Source organism: Poecilia reticulata, linkage group LG17, assembly GCF_000633615.1.
Source record: "Poecilia reticulata strain Guanapo linkage group LG17, Guppy_female_1.0+MT, whole genome shotgun sequence".
In the NCBI taxonomy this organism is placed as follows: domain Eukaryota; kingdom Metazoa; phylum Chordata; class Actinopteri; order Cyprinodontiformes; family Poeciliidae; genus Poecilia; species Poecilia reticulata.
The window spans coordinates 5,676,515-5,698,614 of NC_024347.1; the positions used below are offsets into that span (position 1 = coordinate 5,676,515).

At 40.8% G+C, this 22,100-nt stretch overlaps 1 long non-coding RNA gene across 2 annotated transcripts in view; it reads left to right on the forward strand.

The window, feature by feature from the left end:
* The first annotated feature begins 16,613 nt into the window (after positions 1-16,613).
* The window catches only part of LOC103479063 (uncharacterized), a 12,425-nt gene continuing 6,938 nt past the window's right edge, over positions 16,614-22,100 (forward strand). For both annotated transcript variants that reach the window (XR_001777464.1, XR_535889.2), the window contains exon 1: positions 16,614-16,772. This is a non-coding gene — a long non-coding RNA (uncharacterized LOC103479063). The remainder of the gene's footprint in view (positions 16,773-22,100) is intronic.

Genomic DNA, 22,100 nt, shown 5'->3' on the forward strand with positions numbered 1-22,100 from the left:
ATTATTACGATAAAACTTTATGTCCATATCTTCCACCCCTAGCAGCAAATCACAGACAGATGTATCTCAGAAGGTTCCTCAGTACTGACTCTCTAACATCACAGAGGCTGGAAGCCGACGGCCGTCTGCAGCGTCACCATTTGGCTGGGGGCGAGAAAGCAGGACATGAATACAACAAAACATCTCAAACACGTTCAGCTTCAGGCTTTGACTAGGTCACCTCAATACCCTCTCTCTTTTTGAGCCATTCAACGGTGGGCTAGCTGTTGGGCTTTGGGTCATTTCGCTGCATTTCCATTACAAATGTGTGTAAAACTATTTTTGATAATTCTGTTAATGTTGAAAAAAAAACACAATTGTGGTTTTTCCATTAAATAAGAAATACAGTTAAATTCACACCATGTCGTCGTCCGCCTACCACTTCCTGCCTTCTTTACTCACGGTTGTTGATCACATGACTCGTGTGATGCAAAAAAAAGTGTTTCCATTGAAATACACTCGTTTCAGTACAGCTGGGGAAAAAGAAAAAAAAAATCACCTCATCCTAGCGCAAAAACATTTTATCAAAAAAAAAACAAAAACAACTGATTGGCATGTTTCCATTTGGTGAATTTATTGTCATAATTCCAAATAGCGCAATTTTAAGGTAGATGGAAACACAGCTAACCTCCTGTGGATAACGGCTCCCACTGGGAACGTTTCCCAGACAGATAAATGTTCATGACTTTGTTCTTGATTTTTATCTACAATGCTTTGCTTCAATTATCTTTGTCTGGTAGTAATAATAATAATAATAATAATAATGACATCTGAAAACATTTATGTGCAAAACAAAATAAAAAAAGATGAAAAACAAATGCAGTTATGGCCAAAGGAGTTGTGTTGTGTTTCGCAAATTTTGAGGCTGAACTTTTTGTGGCGATAAGTCACACTGCCAAGACTATCGGGAAACGTGATCTGATGTGTGCCAGCTCGCTGCAAAGAGCTTTGCTATCTGCAAAGATTTACTGGATAACAAAAACCCATTTTCGGTGTGTTAATGCTGCGGCATTTCAGTACAGTCATCAGCACAGGTGAGGCTGCGATAGAGTCCATCTGAAATCACTTTATCAATCTAATTAACGGACTGATTGCTGTAAAGGAGGTTCAGATGAGCTGGAAATCAGTGTTCAGTGTTCGACAATGTTTGCCACCGGAGAAAAATCACGCAGCCAACTGCACAGAACTCTGGCCCTGATAACTTTCTGGATCATGGAGAACAATATTTATGAAAGGTCCAATCACAGTGAAAACAGTCTGGTTCATCAAAAGTCATCTTTTAAATATGCACATTCTTCATGCCTTCCTAACCAACATCTCAACATTAAATTTAAGATTAACGTTGGCATATTAAAGCTGCAGTATGTAACTTTTGCAAAAATATGTTTATTATAGATTTTTTTAAAGTATTCCCATGTTGTGACAGCATAAGACACGTCTTCTTTGTGTGTCTTATACTGCGGTCTGCAAAAATTGCGTCGCTCCCGGTCAAAAACAACCAATCAAAGCCAGGATTAGGGTCGTAGCACTGTCAATCAACTTCCTGTAAACAGCTCAATGTGCTAAAACTGTAAAAACAATTTACCAGTACAGGAAAACTATTTATCAATGGCTATGCTAACCAGCCTAAGTACTCATAGCAGGCTATGTCGTAGCTTACCAAAGAGCAAGCAGGAGAAATACACAGAAGAGCTAAAACAGATGCAATTATTTTTGCTTTTATTGATATCAGGGGAAATCCTAATCCAGAGAAAGACAGTAAGATTTAAGCTCCGCCCCTTTGGTTCCACAATCTCAGCTGCATGTTCTGACAGTACACACTACCTGTGATCTCAGTTATCAATTTGAAAGACAAATAACACAGTGATCCATAAAGGAGACTTTTGTGGTTGTATGTCTGTAGCAGATGGTAGCTGCTTTTCTATTACAAATGTGTGCAAAACTCGGTTGACATTCTACTAATGAAAATAAAAATGCAATTGCAGTGTTTCCATTAAACATTAAAGGTGAAAAAAGTGAAATACACTACTTTTAATACAGCTGTAAAAAGGAGCTTGATGTTGACTAGCAAGCACTAAAGGAGAGCAGTCACCCCCTGAGGTGAGCTGTGTCGCCACCAGCGTCTGATTAACTTTGTGGATGTGTGAACATCTGCAGGCAGTCAGGTTAAGATTTTTAATAAAGAGTCTTGTAACCATAAAAGCCGGGGAAAAAAGCTATTTCTATCCAAGATAACACTTCAAAGAATGACTGCAGTCCTCCAGGAAGTACAAAGATGATCAGAAGACTGAGAAAGAAAAGTTTGTTGGTGAGAGCCACCATGAGTCCCATGGTGTTCCCACCATAAATCCACCTAATACGATGTGCTGAATATGAGGGTCTGCTTCTCATTCAAGTGAGTTGGTCAATGCTGCCCCAGAAGACTGAACTAAATAAAGACTGGGACCAAAACGTCCTCTCAGAGGAACTCCTTCCAACATTCCAGGCCCAATCCGGAGATGGCCTGAGCCATTTTCCAGCAGCATGGAGCACCGTGTTACAAGAACAAAGAGAAAACAAAGAGGCTTAGACAGCAGAAGACTGACATTTTATAGCTAAGACAGGAAAACGTCCCACATCTTAACACCTTGAGAACCTGTTTGCAGTTCTGAAGAGGCGGTTAGATAAACAGAAACCAACATTTTTACATGAACAGATCACGATGAGTCAAGCTGTGCTCCAGAGGCTGATTTATAGCAGAAAGATTGTAGAAGATATTAAACAAAAGGGCCAACACCATAAATACTGACTCCTCACATAAATATGAAGCGTTTGCGAAAAAGGAAAAAAAAAAGTGGAAACATAAGTACTTTTTTTTGCCCTCAATGTTCTCTGCTAAAAGCAATAAGAATGAATTGTGTCAGCTTGTTTCAGTGGTTGCACATGCATCTTAAATGAAATTAACTTTGGATTTAAAAAAAGGTTTAAACTACAACAGCACCAGATGATCCGATGCCTCAGAAGGAAACGAGAATTATTCTCTTTGTTCACCATGATGTTTTCATCTGTCTTTGGTTTAATGCAGGATTATTAAGTTGGTGCTAATATTTTAAAATAAAATTCAATGAATCATAAATAAGAGAAAACAGTGAAATATGCTGGTTGAATTTAACCGAGCGACCGCTTCCTGTGGCCTTGTTAATCTGTTGTTGACCACATTCTTTATTTTAACCACAACTGAATTGAATTTGCATCACTTGGCAAAAGTGCTAAATTAAATAAAGCACTGCTAGCTTTGTAACTCACTATTTCCCATTTTCTGAATCCTTCATCTTCTATAGTCTTTGGTCTACAAACTGCTTATTTATGCTACATTCACACATCAGGCAAATGAGACTCAAATCTAATTTTTCCAACGTAGTCTGAACAGCCTAATTCCATTCTTTTTAAGTCTGATTGCAGTAGCCTTTAATTAGTAGCATGTACAACCAAGTAAAGAAAAAGAAAATAGGAAGAAAGTCGCTGAGCTGACAACATTGGGGTGACTATTGCTCACAGCAAACATGCAGACATGACCTGGTGGGCCGGTCTATCAGTCAAACCTCTGTCACCAGAGAGCAGAAGAGGACAGTGGTTCATTTTTATACCTATGCTGAGGTAGAAAAGATCAGCTTCGCATGCAAGTATCGACCGATCACCGACCGCCTAAATATAAAAGAATCAGCTGGTCGATAAATCAGTGCACCCTAATCAAGACTTGATGAACTTTTCCATTTCAAAACCTAATATCACAAGAACTCAACAGAAGATACTTAGCTTCAACCCTAATTTGCATCTGCAGACTTGCTGAGATTTCACATCTCATCACAGAGGCTCGGTTTCTGTTTTCAAAGGAAAAGAGATCTCTTTTGTTTTCACCCCCCATCTTATTTCCTCCTCACTATCAGTCTGTTTAAGTGCCATCTTGAAAAGTTTAACCTTTGGCTAAAAGCTTTAAGGTTCACCCAATATGACCACAAGTGTATTGTCCTTGTTGAAAAAAAGTTAACATCCCGGCAACACATTTTTCCTAACAGCTAACGTAATGGTAAATAACACGTAAGTTTGATTAATTATCCCTTGTAAATCGCTAAAACCTAGGGATTTATCTTGTTTAAAATAATGAATGCAAAAACAGAAAAATACTTATCTTCACTAGTAATAACAGATGGAGTTCAGACCATTGTGTGCCACAGCACTGCTTTAAAAAGACTGTTTAGCCTCTTTCACAAAGCAGGTTGGTCGTGAGGTGTCAAAGATGAACCCTCTTTAACACCAACTTAGCCAGATGTATCCTCCAAGTACGTGACATTTAAAAAATTGAGGCAGGCTCACAGAACCAAAGGAAACTTAAAATTACATAAACTAACCATTACACATAAAATGCATTTGGAACATCTATAGCTCTAAAAAGTAAAATGCAATGTTACCACCAGAGATATTTTCTAGTATCATTACTACTCATACAACTTCCTGTGGTTCAGTGATCTGTCCCGTCTTGACACACATCATTATAACCCATCCTATGTGAGTTAATGGCAAGTTTTTGCCTTAAATCCCCTGGATACCTCGCCACAAAGGCCTTCTGTCATCGATGCATCACAACCTTAAGCTGCAAAAATACCCAACTCTTTCAGGAGCTGGCCATGACAAGGCTCTGACTATCTTGCCTGGTTGCTCAGAGTCGTATCAGCAGAGGGTTGACTTCAATCCCCTTTGGAGAAAACACACAGACAGCGAGAAGGCACCTGAGTACTGCTAGGAGTGGTTTGTGACAGAGGCTTTTTGCCTTGTCTCTGTGATTGCATGGCTCGCGTCTGAGAGAGAAAACATCCCACCGTCACATAAAGCGGGAGGCAGAGGTCACCAAAAAGTCGACAGCTACACTAAAGAAACTGCTTTGAAATGCCTGTCTTCTACGTGTCATACCTTATGATCGAAGAGGAAATTAAAGTTTTAGACTTACCCAGAGTCCAGAAGTAAATCTGTCAGAAAACCTTTGGGATCACCTGAAGAGGGCAGTGGACAACAGGTGTTCTCACGATCTGACAGATTGGAAGAACTTTCGCTAAGCATAGTGGGTAAATATTGTCTTGTCAAGCTGTTGTCAAGAGACTCTTTCTAAAGTCAAAGACTCTTTCTAAACAAGACTGGATGATGAAAGTGAATGATAAGGTGTTTCAACAGGGTTAGTTTTACTGATACTAAGGAGAACAACAAAGGTTCTTCTTTGTTGACAAGCCGGATGGGTTTGAAAAGCATCTAGGCTTTCCTGATCTGGATCGATGAGGCCGTGTGGCTTGGAGCGATTGACCCATCTGACATTAAAACAATGACGAATGCCCGCTGATGTTTTTCTTGGCATGAAAACTTTGGATCATTGTCAGAATGCTCTGATATGACGTGTGCTGATTTTCTTTCTTCTTACAGTACAGATTTGATTGCAGGCAGCGAGGGAAGATTTCACATCTCTACACTTACAGTTTCATGCTGTGTTTCTCATTTCTAAGACGAGTCGCTGCAAAGCAATGAAAGTACGTCCGTGGGTGATCTCAGGCCATTTTTGCACATTCACTGCCTCGCAATAGCACTCAGACACCTTAAATCCAGCTGTTCTGTGAAGGCCGTGCGGGTTTCCAGAGCAAACAGTGTCATGGAGACCAAGGCACACAGCAGACAGGTCGGGAGGAATGTTGTGGAGAACATTAAAGCAGGATTTAAGACAATATCCCAAAGGTTAATCATCCTCTGGAGTGTGTGTTCAATCTATCATCTTTGAAAATGAAAATAATATGTCACAATTGCAAGTCTACCAACACATTATTGTTCACCTAATCTGACCATTGTTGAAAAAAAACATCAGTAACCACTCCTGTTTCTAGTTTGTCATAAGCCATGTAGGAGAAACACCAAACATGTGGAAGAATGTGTAATGATCAGATGATACAAAAAAAAAACCCGCCTTTTTCTTTTGCAAAAGACTATATGGGTAGGAGACTGACTACACAATGACCCAGTGGTTCCCAAACATTTTCTCCTGGTGCACAGGTGTAAACCCAGCGCGAGGGTCGTAGTGCTCATGTTGCGTTTAAAGGCGTCTCGGGAAAACAGGTTACGACATGTTAATGGATTAAACAGTTTTAACTGCTGATAAAAGTGACAGAGGACACAGATATGGGAAATGCAGAAGCCCCTACTGTACAAATTGACAGAGGAATAACAGAGAGTTGGCCATTCTATGGTAAAAACCCAGCGCATACAGCAGGTTTTTTAGGGGGGGCACGGCGCCCCCCCTGGGTGGTGCGCCCCACAGTTTGGGAACCTCTGCTCTACAAAAAGTCACCACAGTTTTATACATGGTTGCTTTGCTTCTACAAAAGAATTTACTCCGGGAGTGTGAATACATTTTTTTTAGGTTACTGTATTTTCTGGACTTTAATTCTCTAGTGTATGGTCACAAAATGCATCATCTAGAGGAAAAAAAAAACACATATGTTGGACTGGAGTTGCATTTCCTTAGAAATTGTCAAATGTAAGGCAGACCTCGTCTGTGTTAATGGTATGATCCCGTGACATGTTGTGTCCAGTCACCTGCTTTTCAACAAAGTCCTGGAAACTGTCTGCTGGCATTTTCTCAGTGTCCACTCTCTCTCTGAACAGGGCTGGTCAGGAACAACTCAGCATCGCTGAGCGCTTCACCTGCGGAGAGGAGCAGAGGCGCATGCGGTGTAAACCTGGGGTTTTAGAGAGGCGGTTGCGTTAACCTGACCTGCTTTGAAAGTCATTCTTATTCATTTCCTGACAACTACCAGGTGTGGACATGAACCTCCTGCCTGTTCCAGCAGAAACTTCTGCAGGAAACCAATGCAAACTGGTTCCTCCGGCTCTGGACGTCTGTAGCTGCCAGCCTGCATTAGCTTCCTTCCCGGCTGGAAACTAATGTTTACTCCTCGGTTCATGTCCGTCAGTATGAATGAACTTTTAACCCATCAGTCAAAAAAAACACATCATGAAGAGGGGGAAAAAAACTAATATTAAGTTATATAAGCCTCACTAAACAATGAAAAATTTTGATTGTATGCTAGTAAAAAGTATTAAAGACCATTTTCCTTCCACTTCACAATCATTTGCTTCTTTGTGTTGACACAAATCTCTTTTAAGACACATTAGTTTGTTGCTATAACATAAAAATAGGAAAAAAGAAGTTGCCTTTGTTTCTAAAGCACTTGTAGTAATTGATGACTGATTGGTGTCGCAGCTTAAACCAGGGATGTTCTGCGTCGCAGGCAGCTGCTGAACGTTCCAGCATTTCAAGCCTTTTTCTTTTCAGCATTGCACATCTTCTAACTAATGCGAGAGAAAAGCAGCAAATTGCAAACATCTGGGTCAAAAACCAACAAGATTTTCTTTTTCTCCCACGACAAGAAACAAAAACTGGAGGGGGGGGGAATCATTTTAATTATCCTTGAAATGACAATTTTTCAAAGATTTTTCTGCATGAAAGTGTTTGACTACAGACACTGGGGGTACGCTCACCGGGCTGAACATGACAGAAATTTGCTGTATAAGTCACCCCCTTCTCTTATTTAATCATTCACAATGCGACGCCGAGCACACCTGAATGAGATTGTACATTTCCTTTCTGGAAACACAACAGACTGAGGCGAGGATTAATTAACATGTTTTTCTTTTCTTTTTTTTTTAAGCCTCGTTAAAATGCGCTGCTTAAGCTTTTATTTGAAGTGTGTTGCCGCAGCCACCAGTCTGAGGTCTAAGATGAGTCTGACTGCTGTCTGCTTGAAACAAACCATATCGAGTCATTTCCATTCAGGGAGACAGATGAAAACAGAAAGGAGCAGAGCGTAATCTAATCCTGGGACTATTTTTCAGACGTCCTGTGCAGGTTACCAGCAGCCACAAGCAGATCAAAACAAGATATGGAAGCGTAGTAAAGTGAAGGGCACGCTTGATTTAATTAGAGAGAACATTTTTTTTTGTTCTGTCTCTGACGCATAATTCACCAGTGTTGTTTTTTTTTCTCTCCTTTTCTTTTCTCCCTTTATTTTCCATCAGACTGTAATGAAAGTCAGCGCTGATTGCAGCTACACCGGTGAATCCTCTGCTCATTTTAACACATTAACATAGTTTCCAACAACTAGATGAGCTCTTGATGAAAGCGATTTGATTAGGAAATGGTGGAGGCTTATGAAACCAAGGCAGAAGCATCTGATTTAATTCAGCTTTGAAGTGTTTTATATGACAATCAATGATTACATGTCTCCAAAGCATAAAATCTTTTTCTTTTTTCCAACTTATCATTTTTCCCCCGCACTTTTGTTGGCAAGAACACGTTGCATTAGTTTAATTCAATGACAAATTCCATAATCTTATCATGCTATCATATCAACAGACATGTGATAGTCTGTGTGCTAGTCAACAAACCCACTGCAGTATTTTGGCGTCCGAGTTGCCTCTGAGCCACAGCCTTTTATTGAGAATGAAAATCTTTAAAAACTTACGACTAAACCCTCTTTCAGGGGGTTTTCATATGCAAATTTCAGGAGTTTTTAGACTGAAATTAGACAAATATTAATATGAAAGTTCACCATGAATGTGGATGGATGGACAGACAGATGGGGAAATTAACAAAGATGGTTCCTGTGTGTGCAGCCCAGTAAGAAAACTTTAATATTTACGCTTCTGATGGAAGCAAATTGAGCAGAAGCTAATTAAATGGGACACAAACTTTGACACACAGAACTGTATAGCCTGTTTGTTTTTAATTTTTTTTAAATAAGAAATAGAGAAATTTACTGCTATTAGCAAGAATTGCTAATATTAGCTTATATCTGAGCACCATAGCTAGCTCATCCTGTAGATTTTTGAATTTGTAGCAGGGACATGGTTAAGTTGGGTCATGGTTAACTTGCAGGCTCTCACACTGCAACACAGGGAAAAACTCAACACACCAACACAAAGTGCAGAACTTCACAAGAAAACTTCACATCATGCTCTCCTTTCTTTCTCCCTCTTTGTTTTTGGCAAAATGCAAACTGGCTCTCTTCCTTTATTGTTCGGTGAATTCTTTAGGATTTAGTTAAAGGTTCAGCTGCAGTTAGTCTTTTAAAGTCATGCAACTTTATTAGTCCCAGTGGGAGAATTATGTTGCCATCCATCAAACAACATGAAAACCAAACAAAAAGCTCTGTCCACAGTAAATGGTTGCAGCCTTTTGAGGCTTTGTTATGGTTCAAGTTTATTTTAATTTTATTTATCATTGTTGCACAATTTAGCTTATTGGCACCACTGTGTTGCACAATAATCTATAAAATTATTGATGTCAACAGTAAGATTAGCTTAGCAGCTACATGCTGAGCTATGCTAACTGCTTAGCATCCAACAGTTTGCTTAGCAGTTAGATTAAGAAATACTGTAAAAACAGCAGATGTAAAAAAAATAAAATAAAATAAAATAAAAAAAACTTTATGCAGCCATGTCTAAATGCATGTGGCTTTTAAATTAAACTGATGTCCACCAGAGCAGTACCTGCAGGGCTCAATGTCCATTTTCGGACCACAGGCCGTTTAAGAGTTCAGACTGGCACTACTGCCATTCGACCTCATCCTCGTTGGCCATGTGTGACCACTCCAGCACAAGATCGCCACATCCTGCTCGTCCATCTGCGATTCCGGCTAAGACCAGAAACACACACAGCTGATGAGACAATTGGTCTGCACAACAGACCCTCACACCTCAGACTGTCCGTAACCACATAGGAGAAGTTCAAATTCCTCAACCTGACCCTTATCATGTTTAAAGGACTGTCAGTCTGCTACAAATGGCCATACCACAATGTTATCAATGCCGATATGAAGATCAGTAATTACTGAAAATATATTTTGAGTTTCTCTATATATTGAGAAACCCAAATGTTCATAAAACTCGTATATTTGACATGGGGCGATTTTTGTTCAGTATACAAACAAAACGAAGTATAGGCTAAAAAGATATACAAACTGATAAGGAACTTAATTTGGAGTTATTTATAAAGAGCCTTCTGTAATAATACTTTATCATTCAGATATTGTTGTCTGTCTGGAGTTTCCAAACAGAGTTAGCTTCTGGTCGAGAAACACGACCTTTACAAACCCACAGACAAAATAAAGACACCTCACCTTCTAGAATAGCGGTTCTCAACGTGGGCGGTACCGCCCCCCCACGAAGGAGCGTAGAAACATACGCTCCCCCCCCCCACCCCCCCTCCTCCTCCAGACGCCGATATGCTTAGGCAAAACTCGCTACATTTACCTCGTTATGTGCGCGAGGTGAAGCAGCGTAAGGCGCGCTGACGTGTACGGGAAAACATAATCGGTGCGCCGATTCAAAACATCTACAATAATGATAGTAACATTAATAATAAAATAATTGTCAGTGCAAAGTGGCCTACAAATTTTTTGGTGGGGGGCGGTGAGGGACCTGGATAAGGGCTAGAGGGGCGCTGGGCCGAAAAAGGTTGAGAAACACTGGTCTAGAATGTTTTTTTTTTCCTCCCTTTTAGGATAAATGTTAAAAACATACCTTTTAATTGTAGTTGGACGTAGGGTTGCCGCTAAAATATGGAACCGTCCTGTAATTGGCTGTTAAATGTAGCGTAGTGTAAATGTAAGAGACGCGACTTGTTCCGTATTCTACAAACGTGTATGTCTAATAACAAGCGAATGGTCCCCTGGTACTTTATAAAGTAGGCTGCCCCAGTCATTGTTTCACTCACAGTGCTGGTGTTGCGATATTGTGCCCAAAGCTTTCTGGGTAACACACACTAGCCGACAGGATGAACATTTTTTTTTTTTACTCTTTTTGTTTTTTCTCCTCTTCTTCCCTCCCAACTTTCTGAGGCGTCCCTCGCGCCCCCTGGTGGCCTCCCAGTGGGCTGCGGGCCTCACTTTGAAAAGCACAAATACAACTTTGCAGAAGTAAAAAAAAAAAGAAAAGAAAAGGAGCATGAGTTAATGTTTGACTTCACAAGCCACAGTTTCAGCAGAAAGATACTGATGATCTTAACCCGTCCAACAGCTCCGCAGTGGAACATCTGCTCACTGGTATCCATGATTTGCTCTAGACAATTTTATTACACACACACACACACACACACACACACACACACCCACACACACACACACACACACACACACGCACACGCAGGCACACACGCACACAGCGCCGACAAGTAATGAAAATGCAACTTATTGCTGCGGAGCTCCTATTGTTGCTATGTCTTTATGGCTACTGCAGCAGGTACAATCAGCTCCAAAAATAACAAAAACACCATTACACAACAAATAAATTTGATAGTTTGTACTAATTGGATCCGCTCTGTCTTTCTGTTTTAGTAGTTACTCTCCAAGTTTATTTTTTTTTGCACTAAAACCCTCCTGTTGTGCCGAGAGAAACAGGCTACTTAAAAACAAAAGGAGAAATAGGAGTTACTTTGAGAATTAAAAAGGCGCTTGGCAGCAACAGAATGTAGCGTGTTTAGCAAAACGTGAACGTCTGAGTATTTATTAACTGAAGTCAAAGTTCAGTCTGTGCTCTGTCTGTAAGGATTATAGTTTTAGTTGTTAATTATCAGACTAAACAGGAGACTTAGGAATACGTTCATCTGAAGCGTTGCTAACACGACAGAAACGCTAATGCTTTAGCTAAACTCCTTTTTTTGCTAACTATATTTAGCTTAGATATAGTTTTCTACTAAAACTATCATATATTTTATCCAGGTAAAATATATTTTTAAAATCTTTGCTATATGACTGAATTTATGAATATTCAACTCAAATAGCTGTGTTTCCATTAATGAAAACTTTGTCAAAATGCCCCCAATGACGAAAAAACACAAATTCGCAATTCCGGTGTTTCCATTAAATAAGAAACGCAATTAAAATCACATGTAAGTTTGTTCAGACAAGTCATTAAAAACATCCTGAGTCATCGTACTCCCGCTACTTCCTGTCGTCATCTTCGTGGTTTTTGCCAGCATCCGGTTTCCATTGCAGTTTTGCCAAATAAACCAATTTCAATACGGCCGAAAAACCAGCACCTAAACTTTTTAATGAAAAAATGAGCGTTTTTTCGAAATTCGCATTAATCAAATTTATTTTCAGGATGTCAAATTGCACAATTTTACCCTCAATGAAAACGTAGCTATTGTTTTCTTTATAATTCTGATGTATTTTTTGATTGCCATGTTAGCTGTTGTGGGTAGTAGATAGAAATCATATTTATTGTTTAAGATTAAATATACAGAAAGCAGCGTAGAGCTACGACTGTCTGGTTTATGTTGGCCAATAATGATCAATGTTTTTCTTCAAGGTCTGACCTACTTTTTTTCTGAGGACCATAATGCCGAAAGGAGGAAAAATGTATGTTTCTTTTGTAATCGTATGGAAAATGAGGGATTTATGAGAAAATAAAGGAGATAAAGTAAACTCTCCCTTATCACTTATCAGTTTCCATTACCTCTCTATCAAGGACAAATCTGTAATGATTTGATTTGATTAGAGATTTTCTTGTTGCTACATTTAGAAAAATCTGAGACGAAACAGAACTGCAGATCATAAACAGTCACCGATAACTACTTTCAGCTGCTGATTGTATCTTCTATGTCGCTTAGTCAATCTTTCTTGCAGTATTTCTATTACATATGTACAAGAGTTCAGCTTATCGATCAGCTTTGGAGCTCTATGGCTTAGATATCATTAAGCTATTGCTACATAAATAGTATTTCCCAACTACATCAACATTTGAACTTTGTGACAAAATCGTTATTTCACCCGTGTGTTTTCAATAAATCATGAGTGCGGACTGTAATGCCCTCTGGGTCACAAACGCAGCAGCCAAGAGGTCAGATCCTAAACCAGCGTCGGTGATATAAAGCTCATCTCAGCACAAATATTTCCAATTATGATGGGCTTGCTGCTCTCTCCTAATAACTTCCTCCGTATCTGACACTCTTCATTCCACGTAATGAGAGTCTTCAAGAAGTGAATAAAGGTATGCATGTATTTGGTACAGGGGCAGAAAATGAGATCTGTCTCGGGGCTAGCTTCAAACGAGAGCAAATTTGCAACCCAAGAGGAACTCTGTTGCTTTAAACCAGACATCTGTTCTTTGTCCCTCATTGGGGCTGAAAGGAGGCAGTCTGAGCTGCCGTGCCAAGGAGCCTTGTGTCTAATTCTTTGCCAACTTGTTTGTCACCGTGGCCTGATTGACCAGAGAAGCAGCCGGCTAACTCAGCCTAATGGCACGGTCACCTGCTACCTTATCGCAGAGATAAAACACAGAGACAGGAGGAACGAACACTGAATGAATGATTGGATTCATTCCTTCCTGTCCTTTTCAAGTGAGTTTCTGTCTATATCTCATCTGCAGTAGAAAACCTTTATGGGATCTTCATTGATCTGTTGGTCTTGGAGGCTAAAGCTAATAGCTAAACCATCAGATGTCAATATTTTATTCAGGCGTCGCAGCAACGAGCGCTTCATACCAGGGAGGCGCTTACAGATGCGGCGTATTGGGGAAAATTGTCGTTTGTGATTTTGCAGAGGAGCTGTGGATTCAACGCTTTCAAATTACAAACTCAACTTTTGAACTTTGTGATGCTGTGATGCTGGTGGAGCCAGCTGCGTATTGTCCAAGGAGGCCAGTAGCTGCGTTTCCATTAACCATAAAATTGCACAACTTGAAGCTATGAAAATGCCTCATTTTTCGAAAAAAGTATTTTGCGCTATGATTAGGTAGTTTTTCAGCGAAAATCTACCAGTTGTGCGAAATTAGTGTATTTGGCAAATCTTCAATAAAAACACTTTTTTCGCATCACACGAGTAATGGGATCTATAACTGGATGTTACTACTGGTAAAAACCATAAAGAAGATGACAGGAAGTGGTAAGAGGACGACGGTTTGTTCTTGTTTTTGTCCAAACTGTGATTTATCGCGTAAACAGGTTTATACAAGTGTGATTTTTATTTCATTTCTTATTTAATGAAAACAACACAAATGCAAAACTGCGAGGTGTTTTATATTAGCAGAATAATGAAACTTTGTGTACATTTGGAATGGAAATGCAGTCAGTGCCTACAAATAGACGCTTCGCTGTGGCATACAAACTGGCATGACGCGAAAAAATTGTTTCCACTGCAGTTTTGTAAAATTCACTGCAGAAAAAAAAATGTTTCAATCAATAAATAAGTTTTTTCAAAATCACCGTGTTTCCATTAAGTAAATTTATATTTGTAATTTCAATTTGTCCAATTTTATGTTCGATGGAAAGTCAGCCAATGTTCGCATCGTGGACTAGCTGTTCGTTCGTACTGTGGGACTGCCAAATCTGAATGTAGAGACCACAGGTACTGTAGGACATTAACTACACATGATCTTTTTTTTTTTTTGCAGATTCACACATCAGAAATCACCTCCAGTTTACAGCTTGTCCGTTTGCGAACCATCCGGAGGCGGGTCCTTACCCTCCCTGACCTTCCTGTGTTTTTATGGCATTGAGGGGCCATTTAACATGTTTCAGTTTCCCGCTAAACCCACCGAGAACTACATCAGTCCCAGCCATCTTCCCGAGCAGGAGGTTTACCGTCCTTCAGCCGTATCAGCCTTTAACATCTCGGCTTTATTCCGCGGCTCAGCCCTGCAAATGGAGGTCTTTCCAGCTACAGTTTATCATAAAAATAGGCTTTAAAGTGCATTACACAGTTACCTTGAAATCAAAGGGGGATGTAATAGAGATGTTTTAGACTCAGAAGCAGCAAAAAAATAAAAAATAAAAAATGACTGCCTGGAAGAACAATAGACAGGGAGACGGGATGAAAGCCCCCTGACTCTGGGATATAAAGAACCTGTCATCCAGCAGCAGCTCCCACTGTATCTTTTAATTAACATCTCACACACCAAAACAAACACACCCTCAATAATGCAGCAGCAACATGCTACAATATTAATGTCAGATGGAATGAGGTAATTAGACGGGATGCTATTTTAAGCGCGTGTTCGCCCCTGCCAGTATGAGCAGCAGGATTATTAACAGGGGGAAAGGAAGAAGGGGATCCTGCTAAAAGGGATCGGAGCAGCTGATCCCGTGTGTGCCTTGGCCAAACGGGAGGCGAGCTGGGCCCAACGTTTTGTTTGTCAGGTCCAACAAATGGTGACAAACGACGGCAAATTGGAGTGAAGGCCCCCCGCCGGGCTGTGGTCTGCCCTCAATGGACCAGGGGTGCTGGCTCGGGGGAATAAAGACACACACGTATGAAGTTGTCGAAATGTAATAAGGTTCAAGGGATGCGGAAAGATTCTTCAAACAAAACTTATAAAGACGATTAAGAAAGACGCCATTGGAGGAGGAGAGACAAAAGGCGCCACGGCGACCTAATCCAATGTTTCACACGAGGAGCAGAGCCTCCTCCTCCTCGCCGTTCACCATAATCCCAGGAATCTATAAGATCGAGACAGACAGAAAGAAACTTTTCTGTTTCTCTGCGTCTGGGAAAGAAAAGAGAGAGTAATCCATGCATCTCTCACCTCAGAGCTCTGATTTCAAGCTTTTCTGAAGGGCATATTTGAAGTGAACGTCGTCAAAAATAGATTTCTGGGGCCGGATAAGTACAAGAAAAAAAAAAGTGCGTTTCATTTAATTGACTGGGATCGGACGAAGATTTTTAATTTCCCACGGGATCGCAGGTTGCTTACTTTTGTTTTCATATGCCAAAGATGAAGAAGTGCACTCAGAGAAGAAATTAGTAGAATACGGGTAACACTGCTTTTTTCTTCTTCCTCATTTATTAGATTACCTATGCTGATGTTTAAAGGTGCAGTATCATGTATTTTCCAGGCATATGTAGCACAATCATCATTACCTTCAGTTGTTACAAAAATGCTACAAATATCAATATATTACTTAAAAGAAAATTGACTTCATAATTTAACGTCTTGAAATTGGACTTCTGTCTCTTTAACAAGCTCCTGCTCGTTCTGAAACTTCGCCTTCAGGAAGTCATCACAACATCTCACCTCTATTTACCCTTTAAGAACGTTTTTACCAGTGTTGCACTCAGAAGTGGCACACATAATGAGCTCAGCAGACGTGCACATCCACCAGGTGTTTGCTAACGGCTGCTGGCTAGTCTGTAGGAATTGAGTGGGGGAGTCACGGAGGACGGAGAATCTGTTTTGAAGCGCAGAAGCTTGGAAACTGCAGCTCTGAGGAGGAGCTTTGTCCTTGAAGGTGGAGCTTGGTCCACCCAGGCGTTTTGCACAGCTGAATGGTTGCCACGGGAGATTCAAGGATTTGTCCAACATGCACTAATGAGTCAAAGCAACACTCCAGGTATGTTTTTGGTGAGGGAATAACATAACACGATGTGAAACTCAAAAAAAGTCTTCTTTTTTTTTTAAACATAACACTGCCCCTTTAAATAGTTTCTCACCAGTCTGGGAACTTTATTTTGTCTTGTTCTACTAAGAGCCATCACAGCACTTCCAGCTTTCACCATCTCTCTGCTTCCTTCCTCCCTCCTCCACACAGACTGGCCATTGTGTGCGGCCCACCGATGGGATTTGCATGCGTCTTAGACTGGATTACACATGCAGCCTCTGGGAACCTGGACCCCTACGGTCTCCCTTCGCTGTTCGATGGGCTGGCAGCGGGCGGCCTTTCGGTGAGCTACTTCAAATTACTCTCACGGCCTAATTGGCTCAGGAAAGGTTAAATTCCAAGATTTGGGAGAGCATAAAAATAATAAATAAAGGGTTTGGGATGGGTTGTTTTTTTGTTTGTTTGTTTTGCAGCTGCGTCAGGGAATTGACGTCCTGAAGCGTTTCTTGTTGGGTTTTGTAGCAGATGCTTATAAAAAGTGTAACCCCTTAAGTTAAAATTAACAACACCTTACCAGGCATGGAGAGGCAGGATTTAGCTGGAACAAACTTCTAGAAAACTGCAAAACAGCTGAAACACTGAGTTCCTTTGAATCAAGGCTAAAACTCCCACCTGTTTATCATGTATATTTGCTTGAGTAATTTGATGATGGGCATTTATTGCTTGTTTCATAATTGATGACTGTGTGATGTTTTTACGGTGTACAGCACTTTGAACAGTCTTGTTGCTGAAAAGTGTGGCACAAATAAACTGGAGTTGACAGTAGCAGAAATTTTTTGTGACATGAGTGGAGAATAGTTTTGACGTCAATGGAAAATAAACAGTTCTCAACATACTTTTACAAATCAAAATCTATAAAGTGTGGTGTGCATTTGTATTCATCTCCCCATGGTCAATAGTTTGTAAAAAAAAATTTTTGCGATTTCTACCAGCCTGACATTTTTTCCCAAATGTTTATTAGCAAAATAGCCCAAACGAAATCAAATCACAGGACTTGGAGGAAAAGTTTAATGGTCCAAAATACCAATAAAAAAAGATCATAAGGGTTTAGTTGTAGTACTAAAAAATGCTTCAATAAAGGTTTTTACACTGTTTACTGCGAAGAGGATACATAATTTTTGACACACAATATTTTCATGATATATACCGTATTTTCCGCACTATAAGGCGCACCGGATTATAAGGCGCATAGAACAGACGCCACAGTAGAAGCTGCAGTGACGTTATGCATCCACTAGATGGAGCTGAACTAAAGGGAATGTCAACAAAACAGTCCGACTCCGGTCGGTGAGGAGAGCCTTTCGCGACAGGGGCGTGGATGGTCACCCTTCTCCGTTCGCGCCCAGCATGTTCGTGGAGAACGTGGTGCTAAATGCAGACGACCTGATTCTAGGCGGTCGGTAGGTAGATAGGTCAGTCAAACTTTATTAATAGATTACAAACCAGCGGTCTGACAACTATCCCAGCATGCACCACGCGCTTCTTCTACTATGCCGAAAATGAAGTCGGTGGCTGCTTACCGTAGTTGCTAGACCTGTTGTGGCTCAATATTGGTCCATATATAAGGCGCACCGGATTATAAGGCGCACTGTCGGCTTTTGAGGAAATTGAAGGTTTTTAGGTGTGCCTTATAGTGTGGAAAATATGGTAAATAAATAAATATTCTTTCCTTCATAATACCTCTTGAAGACGATCCTTTCTTTTGTATGACGTCTGAATTACAATAAGAAACCAGCTTTTTAGTTCAATTAAAATAGAATTCATTCTAATTGTAACTATTTGCACATACACAAGAAAATGTAGAGCTCTGTAAATATCCAAAGCTTGAGATGTGTTTTAATAACCAAACCCTGCCTGAACAGCGTTCTCCCAGACCTGTCCGCTCGCTGTGCTCCTTGGCCTCCACGATGCCGTTTGTTCTCTAAAGTTCTACAGAACTCCTGAGGCCGTCGCAGAAGAGCTGGACCTATACTGGAACGAAATTAAACTCACGGGCTGTTTACGAGAAGACTTTGTTTTTTGCAGGTAGTCGACTGCGCTGCGTTTTATTCAGGCGTAAGAAAACAAAGGGGGGCTAAACGCAAACGCACGCCACATTTTTCTGGTTTTTATTCGCAAAAACCTTTGAAAAATACCTTTTATTTGCCATCTAGTTGTGCACATAAAATCCACAAAGAACATGAGCAAATGTAAATGCGTTCTTGGGGGTATGAATACTTTTGTAAGGCAGTCAAAGCCAAACGCTTGATCTGAGGATGGTGTGTGAACGAGGGTAACGATGGCAGATAAGAGCAGACAAAGCTCCTTAAAATAGACGAGGACGCCGCAGTAATCTGCCAGGAGATCCAACGGACATTTGATGAATTGATTTCAAACAAATAATTTCATATTGCTTCCATGTCAATACTCCCCTTGATCACATTCCTCCGTGTGCGTGTGGCAGTGCTTTGCGGTCAGGCCTCGTCAGCCGTCATCTGAGTATTTTTAGTGCATTTGCTGACACCGGGGAAAAAAAATAAAAATAAAAAATTGCTCTGAACTGCATTGCAAACAGACAACAACAAAAAAATCTCATCTCAAAGCATTTGTGTGTCATTCCATTTATTCATATTGGTATTAAAGGTAAATTGACAGACGGCGTCTTCCTTCAAGCAGCCAAAGCCCCGCGGAGCCTCTCTGCCCAGCAGGATTATAAATGAGATAGGATTTAATATTGATCCTCGGCTGACCTCCTATGAAGTTCTCATCATTGGATAATATTCTCCACACACGCCGTTAATGAGCTCAGTGTGCTCCCGCAGCCCTGCGCACAGATAAACCTTGACCTCGACGCCGTCCGACAACAACCAGCAGAATTGGGCGTTTGCCTGGTTTTCTCCAGTCGGGGTTCCTTCGTGTGTCTCCAGGCTGCGCCGGACACGAATAGCTGGAGGTCTCAGGACATTTTTTTGTTTTTGTCTTTTTACCAAGATTTCAAGCGAAAATCCAAAAGTTCAACATGATTTTATAGCAGGACAGAAAAAAACAAAACAAAAAGGAAGGAATAGTTACAGATTATTGATCAATGGACAGACAAATGAAAAATAAAAGAATGGGTCAGATGGATGGATGGAAGAAAACAGTAGAATACACGTTCAAGAGGGAGTTATGTCTATTTTCCAGACAAGTACAATCCTTTTATAGCACAATCAAGTAACCATGTTACCTTCATCTGTCATAAAAATGCTACAAATATCAAAAAATGACTTAAAAGAAATTTGACTTTGGACAGCAGCACCTTGAAATTGGTTCTCTGTCTCTTTAAAAACGCTGGCTCTTTCTGAAACTCCGTCTTCAGGAAGTCATCACAGCATGGCTCCTCTATTAACCCCTTAATAATGTTTTTACCAGCGTTGCATTGAGAAATAGCTGAGTAGATGAACAGTTTCATCAGGTGTTTGCTAATTGCTGCTGGCTAGTCTGAAGGAGATGAGTGGGGGAGTCTCTCTGTGAGGCGGAAGCTGTGAAGCTAGAAACTGCAGCTGTGAGGAGGAGCTGAGCCTCGAAGGCGGAGCTAGCCCCAACCAGGCGTTTTGTACAGCTGAATTTTTGCCAAAGGAGATTCAAGGATTTCTCAAACATGCATGAAAGAATAAAGGCAACACGGTATGTTTTTGATGTGGCAATATAACATGATGTAAAGCTAAAAAAATGTTGATTTTACATAATACTGCCCCTTTAAACATGGAAAAATAAATATTTTTGTGCTCCATCTTAATTTCCACTCTTCTCCAGCCCTGAAAAACCCTCCAACCCGTCAACTTCCATCCATTTCCAGACTGCTTAGCCGTCTCATCCAGTCCTTCCCACCCCTCTCCTCTCCTCAATCATCTTTCTGCTGCCATTCCTCAGTTCTCTGCCGAGCAACGCCACCTTCAAAGGGCCAGACCGTGAAATATCTGCTAATTTTTTACCTCGCACTGGAACGAAACGGGTTGATGAGCAAATTTGACCGTCAGCGCTCGGGCTCTCATGGTTCTCCTCCCGCTTCACGAGAATCAGGCCCGTCTTCACAAAGCAACAGCAGGTTCATAAGCAAGCCACACACCCAAATGAGCCCGATGATTATCTGCATACATTTCCATTGCTATTACAAGCGGCTCCAATCAGCGAGCTTCAGCTCAGAACATGCGCATGTCCCACAGGCATTAATTTCACCTACATATTAGTTTGGGGGTGGAAGCTTAGTGTGGGTGGACGCAATTGATTCAGCGCATCTGAGGCGACGCCAAGCCGCACGGAATCCAGAAGGGACGGTGATCGGGGGGCCTGCAGATGCTCTCCTCAAATGCGACTGTCACGTGCAATAAATCAAATAATTTCCCCGCCGCCAGCTAGTCCTGGTTTTTCTGATTCCGGAGCCACTTATGAGGAAGGGAACGTGCGAAAAATGGTGATTTGCACTCATCGATACTGTCCCCTCTCTGCTCCCGCTCCCCTGTCAGCTCATTAGTCGCCCATCTCGATATTGCTTCAAGGTGTGGATCCAAACTCTCATCTAATTATGCCTGAACAAAGGCAAAACTGTGAATTAGATAAAGCAAAACTTTTGCATAATTAGTTGGAGAGAAAAAAAATATATATATATTCCTGCTTGAGTGTTAATCTCTCGCCTAGAGACAGAGAACTCAAGTAGGTAATGTCTGCAGTCACAGTAGGCCTTTCCCAACGAAGGTGTTTCTCAAGAGACAGCTGATTGGGCGAACTTAATGTCTGTCATTTTCCTTTTTCTTTCTTAATTTTTGTTGTTGTTGTTGTTTTGTTACACTAATGTGGCCGAGAGAAAAGGGGAAGACATACAGCAAGAGAACCAAGGACGGGACTCAAACTTGGGACTGCTACGTCGAGTCGTCTCCTCTGAGCGCGAGAACGCGACGCCTCCATTTTTTTCTTTTTAAATATCGCTACCCTACTTCTCTGGCATATCAAACTTTCATTTATGCTTTTAGTTTCACAATCTCGCTGCTTTAACCCAAAGTATCAGAAGACGTGGAGGGTTAGCTACACCTTAAGCACTTCGATATAATAACGGCAGGCATATTTGTCTTAGCCAGTCCGACATTTGTGGCATTTCCCCAACTTCTCCTTCAGCCCATCTTAACAGAGAACGTCCGGTTACATTTCAAAATAAGAGCATCAACAGAAATCACACTGTTTTCTTATTTCACGGTATCGATTTTTCAGATCCGTTTATAAGTTGTGAGAGCTAAACATCGATGCCTTGCCATTACATTAAAAGTAAAATCTGATGATTTCTGAAAGTTCCTGAATGATTTCCGCTGCTGCAACTACTCAATCACTGTTTGCTCTTTTAGAAACACCCATTTCTCTGTCTGCAAAGAGCCCCCCCACCTTAACTCCCCCCTCAAACAAAACTGGACATGAGCCACACCCTGACAAAATCATCCACAGGTCGCATTCCCAAGTCAGCAAATGTGGGTAAAACTGTAAATCGTTGACCTATTTCGTGCAACACCAAGGGCTGAGACGTTTTGAAAAATCTTTTGATGAACAGTCTTCTCTGGAGAATATATATATATATATATTTAGTAGTTTCCTGAGAATATATATA